Source organism: Symphalangus syndactylus, chromosome 2 (assembly GCF_028878055.3).
Source record: "Symphalangus syndactylus isolate Jambi chromosome 2, NHGRI_mSymSyn1-v2.1_pri, whole genome shotgun sequence".
NCBI lineage: Eukaryota > Metazoa > Chordata > Mammalia > Primates > Hylobatidae > Symphalangus > Symphalangus syndactylus.
In genome coordinates, this window is record NC_072424.2 from 10,434,210 (window position 1) to 10,447,268 (window position 13,059).

At 44.2% G+C, this 13,059-nt stretch overlaps 1 protein-coding gene across 2 annotated transcripts in view; it reads right to left on the reverse strand.

The window, feature by feature from the left end:
• The window catches only part of PTPRE (protein tyrosine phosphatase receptor type E), a 179,847-nt gene that overhangs the window by 93,814 nt on the left and 72,974 nt on the right, over positions 1–13,059 (reverse strand). For both annotated transcript variants that reach the window (XM_055245563.2, XM_055245583.2), the window contains exon 2: positions 11,185–11,207. The gene's annotated coding sequence lies outside the window, so the exon portion shown is untranslated. The remainder of the gene's footprint in view (positions 1–11,184; positions 11,208–13,059) is intronic.

Genomic DNA, 13,059 nt, shown 5'->3' on the forward strand with positions numbered 1-13,059 from the left:
CCCTCCAGGAGCTGAGACCCTGGCCCCCCACCCCCATCTGTGACAGTCAGGCATGGCTTCCACATCGACTGTTTTCTGTCCCTCTGCGGTGGCCCCACCACGCATTAGCTTCAAGTTATGTGTCACACGTCATATAAATTATGGATAAAGTAGAAAATGGGAGCTACAGAAAACATGCACTCTATGATCGCTCGAACCGTCAGGCCGTTCTCTGAGCTTGACTTTTCATTTCTCAAGATTAGTAGTTCATTTCCTTTTAACCATGTCCTCGAAGAAAACCCTTTCCTGGGGATTTAAGAAACTTAGAAGAGGAGCCCCCAGGTTGCTGAAACACCCCGATGTAGTTCTCTGTCTTTCATAGACCTGAATACGCAATTTCAGTGAGTCTATTTCCACAACCCTCTGCTCATTTTCAATCAGGACCCTAGATTCTGTGACCAGGGGCAACTTCAAACTTTTTCAAATATCCCAGGCACACTGCGATATTTACAGCAGACACATTAAAAAAATGCACTACAGCCTCACTGAAATAAAACAATTAATTTTTTTTTAGCTTTATGATGAATTTCAGAAAGGGGCTACATGTTCTGGAGAAAAATGAAGACTCCCACTTACACGGTTATTACAAATGCCTGGGCACGTACTTGGCTTTCTGACCACATATTTGGGTTTCTGAAGAGGTATTTGGATTTGTTGCATGATATTTAGTTTTCTGACTGGGGACTTGGATTCTAACCAGGTGTTTGGGCTCCTGATGCTGTATTTGGATTTTCGACTTGGTACCTAGGTTTCTAGAGCAGGTGTCTGGCTTTCTGATGCAGGTGCGTCAGCAAAAGGAGCGGCTCCAGGCCTGCGGTCTGGCCCTGAGGGTACCCGGGTGTTTCCTGAGTGCCCCTAGGCCCAGGAGCGCTGGGGAGCAGCTGCCCTGTACAGGGGGCCTCCTCTCCAGGAAAGCTCGGCTTCAGGAAGCCCTGAGCCGAGGCCCAAGATGCTGGGTTAAGAGCAGATCATCCGCAAAGGAAAGAGACCCCCAGCTGCCACCCCTTGTATTTTCAGTGTGCCATGAATTTTGTGCTAGAACTTTTCAGTTTCTTCTGAGGGCCCAACCTGGATGGCGAGAACCCTAGAGCCTTGCAGAGGTCGCTCCACTGGGCAGCCAGGGAGACGGATGTCCTTAGAAGACGGGTGACCTGCCGACCCCCACGTGGTTGCTTAGCACAGACACTCGGCAACTAAGCCTCGCAGGCCCCACCTCTGCTCCTTTTCCGGTCATGTTGTTTTCCCCGCGACTGACTACTGAATGCTCCACTTGCCCCTCCAGCCTCCCTTTCTCACCCGTCTGATTTGCACCCCTCCTGCCGCCTCTTTGCTAGCTGTGTTTCCCATCCTGTAGGTTCTTGGGTTCTACTGGGTAAAATCTGATCCTGGGGGCCCCGAGGTGCTGGGCACAGGGATGAGCTTCAACTGCTCACCCGGTGGGCTCACTGGTCTGTGCTCCGGCCAGGCAGGAGGGACTCATTGTAAAGATAGGGCGGCCTGTGCTTCAGAGTCATCCTGAAGGAGTGGTGTTGAGGGGCCCAGGAGAGGGAACAGTTTGGTAAGGGGTGAGGCCTAAGACAGGAGCTAAATAGCTCTGGTGGCCACAAGTACCTCCGGTGCTATTTTAATAAAGATTATGGATCAGAAAGGATTGCCAGATCCCTGCTGGACGGACAGAGGCCAGTCGGAGTCGTCAGAGTGGACGGGGTGAGACCCTGCGAACACTGTAGGGAAACACACGATATTACCAGGCTTCCCATTAGGAAACCTGCCACGTGACTTCCCAAATGGATTGGCTTTGTATTACCCTCAGAAAATGTTTCAAGAAATTGCACAACTTTGGAAAATGTTTTTATAGAAGGAAGTGTTTTCGAAAGCTGAATGAGACAGGCTCCTTTTCTCGAGAGCATTCCAGTCATGATGGCGTCACGATTGCCGTGTCTTAGGAGCCTAGGTCAGGTGAAACGCCTTCTCTTAAGTGATATTAACATGTCTCCTTGTCTCAAACACTGAGAACCACATTACTCAGTTGGTATCAGAAAGAATTTTTTAAAGGAAAATGACTTAATTCTCAGCTCAGCAGGCGGAAAACATACAGCCGTGGGTAGTGAATCACTCATTAAAAATTAAGTCAATCCGCCCACAACGGGAAACAGCATAACAGCATGTCGGTGTTGGCTTCAGATGGGAAGGAAGCCAAAAACAGGTTTTGAAAATAGTGATGCCTTTGAATCCGATCTTGCTCAAATAGTCTACTTTTGGGATTTCTAACTTCATCCCAGTGACATCCACTTTCCAGTGTGTCTTCTGTTGAGAACTCCCTCAAGAGGGGAACAGAGTGATATCGGGGGTTTCCATGGTTTCTGACGAGATGAAGTGGTGCACCTTCCCAGTGAATCACTTCTTCTAGTGACATAAACCATCACGCGGCCCCCGGAACCATTTGCCAGACGGCCCTCAGAACAGTGGGAAAAATACCTTTGTTTTATTAACTAACATTTCTGTTTGAGTTTTAAAATCAAAGCCCACGGATTCTCAGCTTTTCCTTCCTGAATAGAAGCAACATTATAAAAAGGAAATGACCATATTTCAAATAAAAATTTTCCATTAATAAAATGCTTTTTTAAAAAATGTTCTCGCTTCTTTTGGAGAGCAGTGAGAGAGCAAAAACAAATGAGTGAGGCAGGAGGAGGAAGCCCCCCAGGCCAGTGCTGCTTTCTCATAGGAAGATGACAAAACATTCACCCCAAAACATGCAGACACATCCTGCAAGACAAGGGGATGAGTGCGGCGGGTCCTAGTCATGGCTGACACCTGCAGTAGTTACTTTCCGGGGATTTCTGTTGCTAACTCCAAATCTAGACCACCACCACCCTAGAGCATAAAGATGTCTTTAAACAATTCTCACCCAGCCCTTTATGTTTTAGACCAAGAAGGTGTGACTCAGAGTGATGAAGTGACAAGTCTAAGTCACTCCGCTTTCTTTCCTTTTCTTTCTTTCTTTTTTTTTTTTTTTTTTGAGATGGAGTCATGCTCTGTCACCCAGGCTGGAGTGCAATGGCGCAGTCTCAGCTCACTGCAACCTCCGCCTCCTGGGTTCAAGCGATTCTCCTACTTCTGCCGCCTGAGTAGCTGAGATAACAGGCATGTGTCACCATGCCTGGCTAATTTTTGTATTTTTAGTGGAGACGAGGTTTCACCATACTGGCCAGGCTGCTCTCGAACTCCTGACCTCAAGTGATCCAACTGCCTCAGCCTCCCAAAGTGCTGGGATTACAGGGGTCATTCAACTTTCCAGAACGAAAATCTTTCTAATCAATCATTTTGCTAGGCTCCTGGGCAAAACACACATTTATACTTAGTAGAGAAAGGACTCAAACATTGGCTCTCTAAGCAATATTTCCTGAAATTAGAACTAGAATCAACCACTTCATTTTTCAATATCTTGCACAATTATGAGCTTGCAAGAGATACCTGATAAACCCGATAAACCCTCAGTGAGCGAATGAACAAATTATTGGCTCTGCTGAAAGGAAACGTGCCAAGTGTGTGAAAAGAGATTAGAAAGCTGGATTTGGTCAGCAGATAACATGCAGAAATAATTGGGAACTCTAGCCAAGGTCAACTCAAGTGATCATAAAACTGTTCCAAAATATAATTATCAACCAGCAAACTGTTTGCAGAATCCACAGGGTATGTTCTTATTTGTTAATGTTTTCTGTCACTTGCATAACTGTCAAATAATATTTTTCAGAATGGAAAAGTTTTTCTTTTGGCAGGTCTGAACTTCACCTTTGGTGGTGGTAATGAGAGCTGACTGTTTTTTCAGTTGGAGAGGAGCACCGTTTCAGTCTGAGAGAGCACTGCAGGGGACTGGCACTTCCTTTCCACTGTCCTACAACTCACTTATCCAGCCTGCCTGGGTTTCTGTTTTCCCCTCTTTAAGGGAGAGGTGACAAGCCACGCCTGGATTGCTGCCTCTGCGTGTTTAGGGGGCCCACTTGAGGTCATGAGTTTGAGCATGCTTTGTAAATAAGTGCTCTATATGTATGTGTCCTATCAGAAATGCAATTTTTGTTTAAGCATAAGGCATGTAAGTTATCTGGAAAAACAGGAAATAGAGCAAATCCTGTTTTTCTAAATAATAATTTCCACAAACATGAGATTTAAAAAAATTCATTTCTCAGCAGCAACACGGCAACATGATAGCTTTAAATATATAATATGTATGTGCAAAATATAATATATATAGCTTTAAGAAGCTATCTATATGTATATGTTATAGCACTTGAACATGAAATTTGCACCATTTCTGATAGCAGATGAATCTTGGTAGAGTTGTTTGAAATCAGTTAAATACTATCAACATTTTTTTTAAAGTTGTTAGAACTCAATCAGCCCTCATCATAAAATAAACACAAATCCAGTTTTTGTTTTTTTTGCTTATGCTCATTTCTATTCAAAACAAGGAGAAAAGCTACTCAGAAAATCTATTATTTGACATGTTTTTGTTCAATAGTTCCACAGAGATCCTTCCTTTCTTACCATTTTAAATAATTTTTACCAAACTCTGCAACATAATAAACAGTTTTAAAAAATGTTATTGTAGATTCGAGAGTATGTGTGCAGGTTTGTTACATGGGTACATTGCATAACGCTGGGCTTTGAGCTTCTGTTGAACCTATTGCCCCAGTAGAGAACATAGTACCCAATAGATAGTTTTTCAAGCCTTGCTCTCCTCCCTCCCTCCTCCCTTTTGGAGTTCCCTGTGTCTGTTGTTTCCATCTTTATGTTCATGTGTATAAGCAGCTTTAAAAAGTCACCGCAGGCCAGGTAAGGTGGCTCATGCCTGTAATCCCAGCACTTTGGGAGACCGAGGTGGGCGGATCACCTGAGGTCAGGAGTTCGAGACCAGCCTGGCCAATATGGCAAAACCCATCTCTACTAAAAACAGAAAAATTAGCTGGGCATGGTGACAGGTGCCTGTAATCCCAGCTACTCGGGAGGTGGAGGCAGGAGAATCACTTGAACCCGGGAGGCAGAGTTTGCAGTGAGCCGAGGTTGTGCCAGTGAACTCCAGCCTGAATGATAGAGAGAGACTCAGTTTAAAAAAAAAAGAGTCACTGCAAATGGTCATTTCTGAGCAGAATGTAATCCCCTTTCCTGTTGCTCAATCTACAGGGGGCCGCCCCCAGGGGATGGAGCTGCAGTTGAGGGTGAGTTCCTATATCAGGTAGGACTGGTCTACTCACAGCCCTTGCATCTGGCACCAGACCTCGTCCTGATGCACCGCTGGGTCTGGGAAATCTCTCTAACTTACACACCCAAAAGCGTTTATACATTGCTTGTCTTCCTTCTCCTAATATGAATGATGCCACCCCTCAGGCAGTTGGCACGCATCTGCAGCCCACAATATCATCTGTTTCTGCAACATGAACTGCACAGGCAGGAAACCCTTACACACGGAGTGCCGGCCCTGGCCTTAGGAGCCTGCAGACAAGCTCCTTGAAGACCAGCTCACTGGCCCGCAGTCCAGGTCCCTCACACTTGCTCTGAGTGTCACTGTTAATTAAAATGCCACTTCACAAATCTAGTTGTTAAGAAAAATGAAGAGGGGAGTTTTGATTACAAAGATGGAAAATGTCTAATTTACAATGGGTGGGATTTTCCCATGTCATCGAGCCGGCCTATGTCCCCAGCAATTGTTAGGGACTGTTTTTCTAAAAAGGTGAACCTCACCTTGGATTCTTGGCTGTCTGACAACCCACCAGGCCCAAACAGACAATGCCTCTGTGCCATCCCCAGTGCACTATCGACCGAGGCGTGGTGGACTGGAAATGGTTTCCTGAAGCATAGATCCCAGATTTCCTGCACAGAGCTGGATAAAGTTAACTACGAGGCTTGCCAAATTTTCATTTAACGACGCCTTCCTGGTAATATTCTTTAGCCTGATTTTCACGTACTTTAGAAATTATATTAGAAGCAACCATGACATAAAACCAAAGAGACAAGAAAGGCCCCTCTGAGCTCCCCGTTACCTCTTGTCTTCCTGGGAAGACGCTGGGAAACCAGCCTGGCCTTGGAGAATCCATGTTTCCCTGACAGCTGAGAAAGGATTTCTAGAAGAATTCCAACTCTGAACTGGGTCTGCTGTGAACACGGTGACGAGACATGAGTTTATATAGGAAATCTGTGTTCCCATTTCCTCTTAGGGGAAACTGTGACTGATTAACGCCCATGCCTTTGCTCTGTGACAAAGGATTACCTACGGGGCTCTGTTAGGAGGCACTTCTTGAAAGAATGCGGAAACTTTCCTGGGGGGAGGGAGGACTGGAAATGGAAATAAATGAGGGATTAATCTGTTTGTCATGTCAGATCCAAAGGCATTCTTCCAACTTACTGTCAACTTCTAATTCAGTCACCAGGAGAATAATTTGTCCCTGTGGGTTGGATAGAAACCCGTGGAATCCATTGGTGCTCATAAAAAACCCAAGTATATGATGAAGAAGGGAAATAGGAATCACATGTCTTATAAGGTTTTAATTTTGTATGTGCATTGCCCACCAGGCTTCTCATTTCTTTCTGGGATTCTGAAGGCCAGCCCGGGGCATATAGCTCCTGCCCTGCTGGAAACATCACCCCAGTGGATGCAGCCAGAATCAAGCTTGGAGAGGTCCCCCTGCCTGTCAGAACCCTGAACTTTATTTTAAAACGAACAGATTTTTTTTTTTCCTGTCATGGTAGCCGTTCAAATCAACATCAAGAAACACAAATGAGTCAGAAGAGAAAAAAAATCACACTACTTAAAAGTGACAGAGGAGGAAACAGAGATTACTAAAGAAGAACAAGCGAGTGAAGGGAAGCCTAAGTACATTTCGAAATTGAAACTCACAGTGGCTGAATATTCACATGTTGATTTTGTCTTCTTTTATTCCTTGGGTATTTCCATGAACCAAAGTGAAATAGTCAAGTTACAGAATCATTTAATTGTACTTACTAGTGAATACCCTTAGGTATAACAATATAAGACCTCAAAGAGTCTGGAGAAAATATTTAAACCTTAATGATACGTCTTTTATAAATTCTTAATTCTGAAATTTCATTGCATTAAATACTATGTGAGAGACCCACAGAGTTGCAAGCATTCTCCAGTTGAAGGAACTTTGGTCATATTGGATCACTGATATGAACTACAGCGTTATTTTCACAAATCTATTGTTAAAGACAAACAAAATGGAAAGGAAAACATGGGAACGGGTGACTCCACTCAAGAGACCCTTCCTAATCCAGCTTAACAGGAAAAAAGACTTGACTCATTTTTTTGGATGTCAATTTTTTATTTTTTGAGACAGAGTCTTGCTCTTTCACCCAGGCTGGAGTGCAGTGGTGCAATCTTGGCTCACTGCAACCTCCGCCTCCCAGGTTTAAGCAATTCTCATGCCTCAGCCTCTCAAGTTGCTGGGATTACAGGTGCCCGCCACCACACTCAGCTTATTTTTCTATTTTTAGCAGATACAAAGTTTCACCATGTTGGCCAGGCTGGTCTTGAACTCCTGGCCTCAGGTGATCCTCCCACCTCGGCCTCCCAAAGTGCTGGGATTACAGGTGTGAGCCACTGCACCCGCCCTAGATGTCAAATATTAATATAGTTTTTTTAAGTGAAAAATTGGATTACTGCTAGTAAAGGGAACTCCTTTTGATACCCACTATAGTACCAGCATATATGTTACAATTCAGTTAAATGCCTTCCTTAAAAGTTGGAAACAGTTGCCATGATTCTGTGGTGATGATGATCATAATAAGAGTAGCAGTGATAAACACAGCTAGCTTTTATTTATTTATTTTTTATTTTTTGAGACAGGGTCTCACTCTGTCATGGAGGCTGGAGTGCAGTGGCACAATCTTGGCTCACTGCAACCTCCACCTCCCAGGCTCAAGAGATTCTCCTGCCTCAGCCTCCCAAGTAGCTGGGATTACAGGTGTGTGCCACTACCACCCGGCTAATTTTTGTATTTTTAGTAGAGACAGGGTTTCCCCATGTTGGCCAGGCTGGTCTTGAACCCCTGATCTCAAATGATCCACCTGCCTTGGCCTCCCAAAGTGCTGGGATTAGAGGCGTGAGCCACCGTGTGCAGCCCATAGCTAGCTTTTATTAAATGCTTACCTTGGGTCATCTTACTTAAATGTCACATCACATCCTAGGAAGTGATGGATTGATGAGAGAAGAGAAGGCTTGCACAGGCTGATGTGTTCATCCAGCACGTGTGACTAGGCTCCTCTGCAGTCAGCTGGCCAGCGTGGGCGGTGGCTGTGGCACCATCTCCAGCCTTAGTGGGCTTATCCGCCCTGCCCAAGGTGAACTATCTTTTTAGTTCTGACTCAAAAGCACGTCTCTGAATCCCACAAGTGAGCAATCAGTTCCCTTCCATTAATAGATATCCTGAAGCTCTGTACATGTCTCAAATGCTTAGCAGTGAAAATGCAACGGGCTAATAGATCAGTCTGGTATTCTACCTTGGCAGCTGTGATAGTCCATTTTCACGAAGCTGATAAAGACATACCCAAGACTGGGCAATTTACAAAAGAAAGAGGCCGATTGGACTCACAGTTCCACATGGCTGGGGAGGCCTCACAATCATGGCTGAAGGTGAAAGGCATGTCTCACATGGCGCAGACAAGAGAACAGAATGAGGAAGAAGCTAAAGTGGAAACCCCTTAAAAAACCATCAGATCTCGTGAGACTTATTCACTACCATGAGAACAGTATGGGGGAATCGCCCCCATGATTCAATTATCTCCCACCAGGTCCCTCCCACAACACGTGGGAATTAGGGGAGTACAATTCAAGATGAGATTTGGGTGGGGACACAGAGCCAAACCATATCAGTAGCCCAGTGGGCAGGTCCCAAACAAAGGCAGCAGACAAAGCAGCACAGATAAGAGACCCAGGCTTCAAAAACCTTTTCCTCGTGTCAAGAGAAAGATTTCTGGAATCAGAAGTACCCTTAATCTAGGAACTCAGGATCTTCCTGAAGAAGAGCTTTACTTTCCCACTGAAATGGAGGCAGGGCCGGGTGCGGTGGCTCATGCTTGTAATCCCAGCACTTTGGGAGGCTGAGGCGGGCGGATCACCTGAGGTCGGGAGTTCGAGACCAGCCTGACCAACATGCAGAAACCCCGTCTCTACTAAAAATACAAAATTAGCTGGACATGGTGGTGCTTGTCTGTAATCCCAGCTACTCGGGAGGCTGAGGCAGGAGAATCGCTTGAACCCAGGAGGCAGAGGTTGCTGTGAGCCAAGATCGTGCCGTCACACTTCAGCCTGGGTAACAAGAGCGAAACTCTGTCTCAAAAAAAAAAAAGAAAAAAAAAGAAAGAAAAGAAAAGAAAGAAATGGAGGCAAAGGAAGGATGGGGCCAGGAAAAGAGAGGTGCCCCCTAAAGCTGCTCTGGCTGCCAACTACCCATGGTGGATGCAGGGAGGACAGGAAGTCAGCTCCTGGACACACATTCAGTGACCTTTGGGCGGGGCACGCACTTCTGAATCTCTTGCTGGTTTTGAGACAATGCCGGGAGGTGGAGGAGCCCCGGAAGCACCTGTCACAGGATCACTCAGCTGCGGGAGCTGCTGACTCACTGATGGGGGGCAGGTCAACTTGCCGGGAGGAATAGGAAATTTTGGAAGTGGCAGAAGGCAAAACGGGGTGCGGAGGGGCCAGTACTGAGTGGAAAGACAAGGGGTGCAAAGGTCACACACTTGTAACAAATCATAATCTGAGCCCTGTATTTCAAAAGGAGCTGTATCTGTGGGGTCTGACACTCAAATATTTCATTCTAGCATGGTAGGCACGTTTGCATTCGATAAAGCATGAAGCTCCATTGCTTTTGAGGAAAGCCACATTTAATAAGAGTTCGAACCAGTATCGACCAGCCAACACCCCTTGTATAGGATTCTGAGGCTATAAGGGATTGTAGATTTCATATAGTTAATCCTCCATCCCACAAATATGATTCCAGTAACGATCCTTCTCTTTGATGCCACCACTGACATTTACCCAAGAAGAGTTCCCCATTGAGAATCAACCTCTTATAATGATGCAATGGAGAACATGGACAACAAAACTAACTTAGTAGGTGGCAAATGAAGGCATCCCTCTTCTCTAGTTTAATCAATCATTACTTTTACTTAACATTCCTTACCAAGAAAGAAAGAAACAATCCACACAGTCAAAATGCATTTGATCACACCAAGAATGATCATAAGCATTTATGCCCAGATGGAACAGTGCCACAAAGGGCACCCTGCCTAAAAAGGAGGGCCAGCTAGGGCACAATAATTGATCCATTGACCTGAAAATGATTCCAGAATGGAGTCAGTGCCTTTCAAACACGTCAATACATTTAGGAAATACAGCTTCCCGGTGGCCGGCATCATGGTGCCTGCTGAAAGCAAGCACACCCAGAAGTCCATGTGCCACTCGCCCGCACGCTGCAGACGCTGCAAAAGCGCTTAGATTTTCTTCCTTCGATTTGTTTAGGAAACTTAACAGCATTAAATTGATTAAGTAGACTGCAAAAGGGCTCTGTTGTTTAAAGTTTTCTTTTTCTAAGGACATCAAGGCCATGGAATTTTGCCATTGCCTGGACCCAAAAGGCATAAAATTATGCGACACCCCGACACTGCTTTTACTGAGCGTGCAATCCGGAGAAGCTCCTTTTCAGCAGTTTTCTCTAGAGCAGATCAATTTAAGAAGCAGTTACCATCAATGCAATTATGTGCCCCCACGTTCCTGAACACTGGTCGGATGTGTGCCATTGAGATAAGGCTAGGCCGTTTTAAAAGCAACGACAAGTCAGTGAAGGGAAAGCATGTAGAAATTGTGTCCTCAACAATACATTTCAGGAGACCAAGCAGCTGAGCCAAATTTCACACACACACACACACACACACACGCAAATGATGTAACAAAAAGGTGTGATAAGAGCCTGTTCAAGCAAGGTAAGGCATAAAATTCAAATATAACACGCTGACCATATGGCTTTCTTTCTCAAGAAGACAGTGCTCTTCTAATAATTAAATCCCACATATTATTTTAAGCTAGTTATCTGTACATCAAAAATAATTTTTAAAAAGTTTTGTACTCACCGAGGGAAAGTGAAGGCTATAGTCTGAAAAAGAAAGAAGAAAAAAAAAGTTAGTTTTCTGGTTAACAGGAGTTGGCTGCTAATTCTAGCCATTTCCTTCTGTGCAGCACTAGTCGACTATACCATTTTTGCTTAATTGTTCAGGGTCTTCTGGAGCCCTCTTCATCTAGATGATACTTCTTTTGGCTGCAGTCATCAACTTTTAACCATGTCCTACCCCAAACTTTAATACAACCTCTAATGGTCAGTTGATGGTGGGGTGTGGCCACTGACCTAGCCCCCAAGATGCTCCATCAGTCAGCTGCTTCTGCTGTGGACTATAGGGTTCCCTCCCCTTCAAGTAGTTCCTTTAGCCCAACCTCCCCCCAAAAGAGCCTTTTACAACCTGGTCTGGGGCAGCTCCCTTTCTCCAGCTTTCTAGCTTAATCATTATCTAGCCTGATCATTGCTATTAATTAATTATTATTTTTTTTTTGAGACGGAGTCTTGCTCTGTCGCCCAGGCTGGAGTGCGATGGAGTGATCTCAGCTCACTGCAGCCTTCGCCTCCCAGTTCAAGCGATTCTCCTGCCTCAGCCTCCTGAGCAGCCAGGACTACAGGTACATGCCACCACGCCCTGCTAATCTTTATATTTTTAATAGAGATGGGGTTTACCATGTTGGCCAGGCTGGTCTCGAACTCCTGGCCTCAAGTGATCTACCCGCCTTGGGCTCCCAGAGTGCTGGGATTACAGGCATGAGCCTCCATGCCCAGCCTCCCATTAATTTAGCTCTCATGCTATTCTTTTTTTAAAAAAAAAAAAACAGTTTTATTGAGATATAATTTTCATACCATAAAGTTCACTTGTTTAAAGTGTACAGTTCAATGGTTTTCAGTATATTCACCCAGCTTGAAACCATCAATGTAATCTAATATTAGAACATTTTCATCATTCAGAAAGAAACCCCACACCCACTATTAGCTCACTAGCTCCCAAGCTCCATCCTGTCCCCAGCCCCTGGCAACACCAATCTACTTTCTGTCTTTATGGATTGGCCTATTCTGAGTATTTCATATAAATGGACTCCTACTATATGTGGCCTTCTGTGACTGGGTTCTTTCACTTATAATAGCCTTATGTTTTTGAGACTTATCCCTACTGTAGCATGTACCAGTACTTCATTCCTTTTAATGGCTGAATAATATTCCATTGCATGGATATACCACATTTTGTTGACCCATTCCTCAGTGGATGAACTTAGCTCGCTTGTTTTGTTCTAAGTGGTCAGCATGGCAGCCTCACACTGGGATTATTGATTAGGCTGCTATCTACCTGTGAATGAGACCTTGCTCAGTCATCACTGCATGTCTGCACTGGTGAAGGGTTGGAAGCATGTTTTGATTGTCACTATTTTTAAATAGTGAATGCAGTACATGATGTTTTTCACTAAAATAGACTACTTGCTATCTTAGTCCTGACAAAACTAGATATTTTAAATCAAATCAAATAAAGACTCTACAGCACACAATTAAAAGTTGTTATAAATTGTTATATTTTAAAAAAATTGTTTAAATGTATATTGTTATACATTTAAAAGCTGACCCATGAGGTATGTTTGAAGCCCAAGAAGCAGAAAAAATACTTCTGGTTACTAAGGAATTTTAAGTCTATTTGGGCAAATTTACAGCTCAAATTATTCCTAATGGTGAAAGACTTAATACCTCTCCCCAGTACTGGGAACAAAGCAAGGATTTGTCCCACTCCTATTTACCATTATCCTGGAAATCATAGCCAATGCACTAAGTTAGGAAAAAGAATTAAAAGACATAAGCATTGGAAAGAAAAAAAATAAAATTTTATTCTCAGATGACATAATAGTCTACAGGTAATATATGA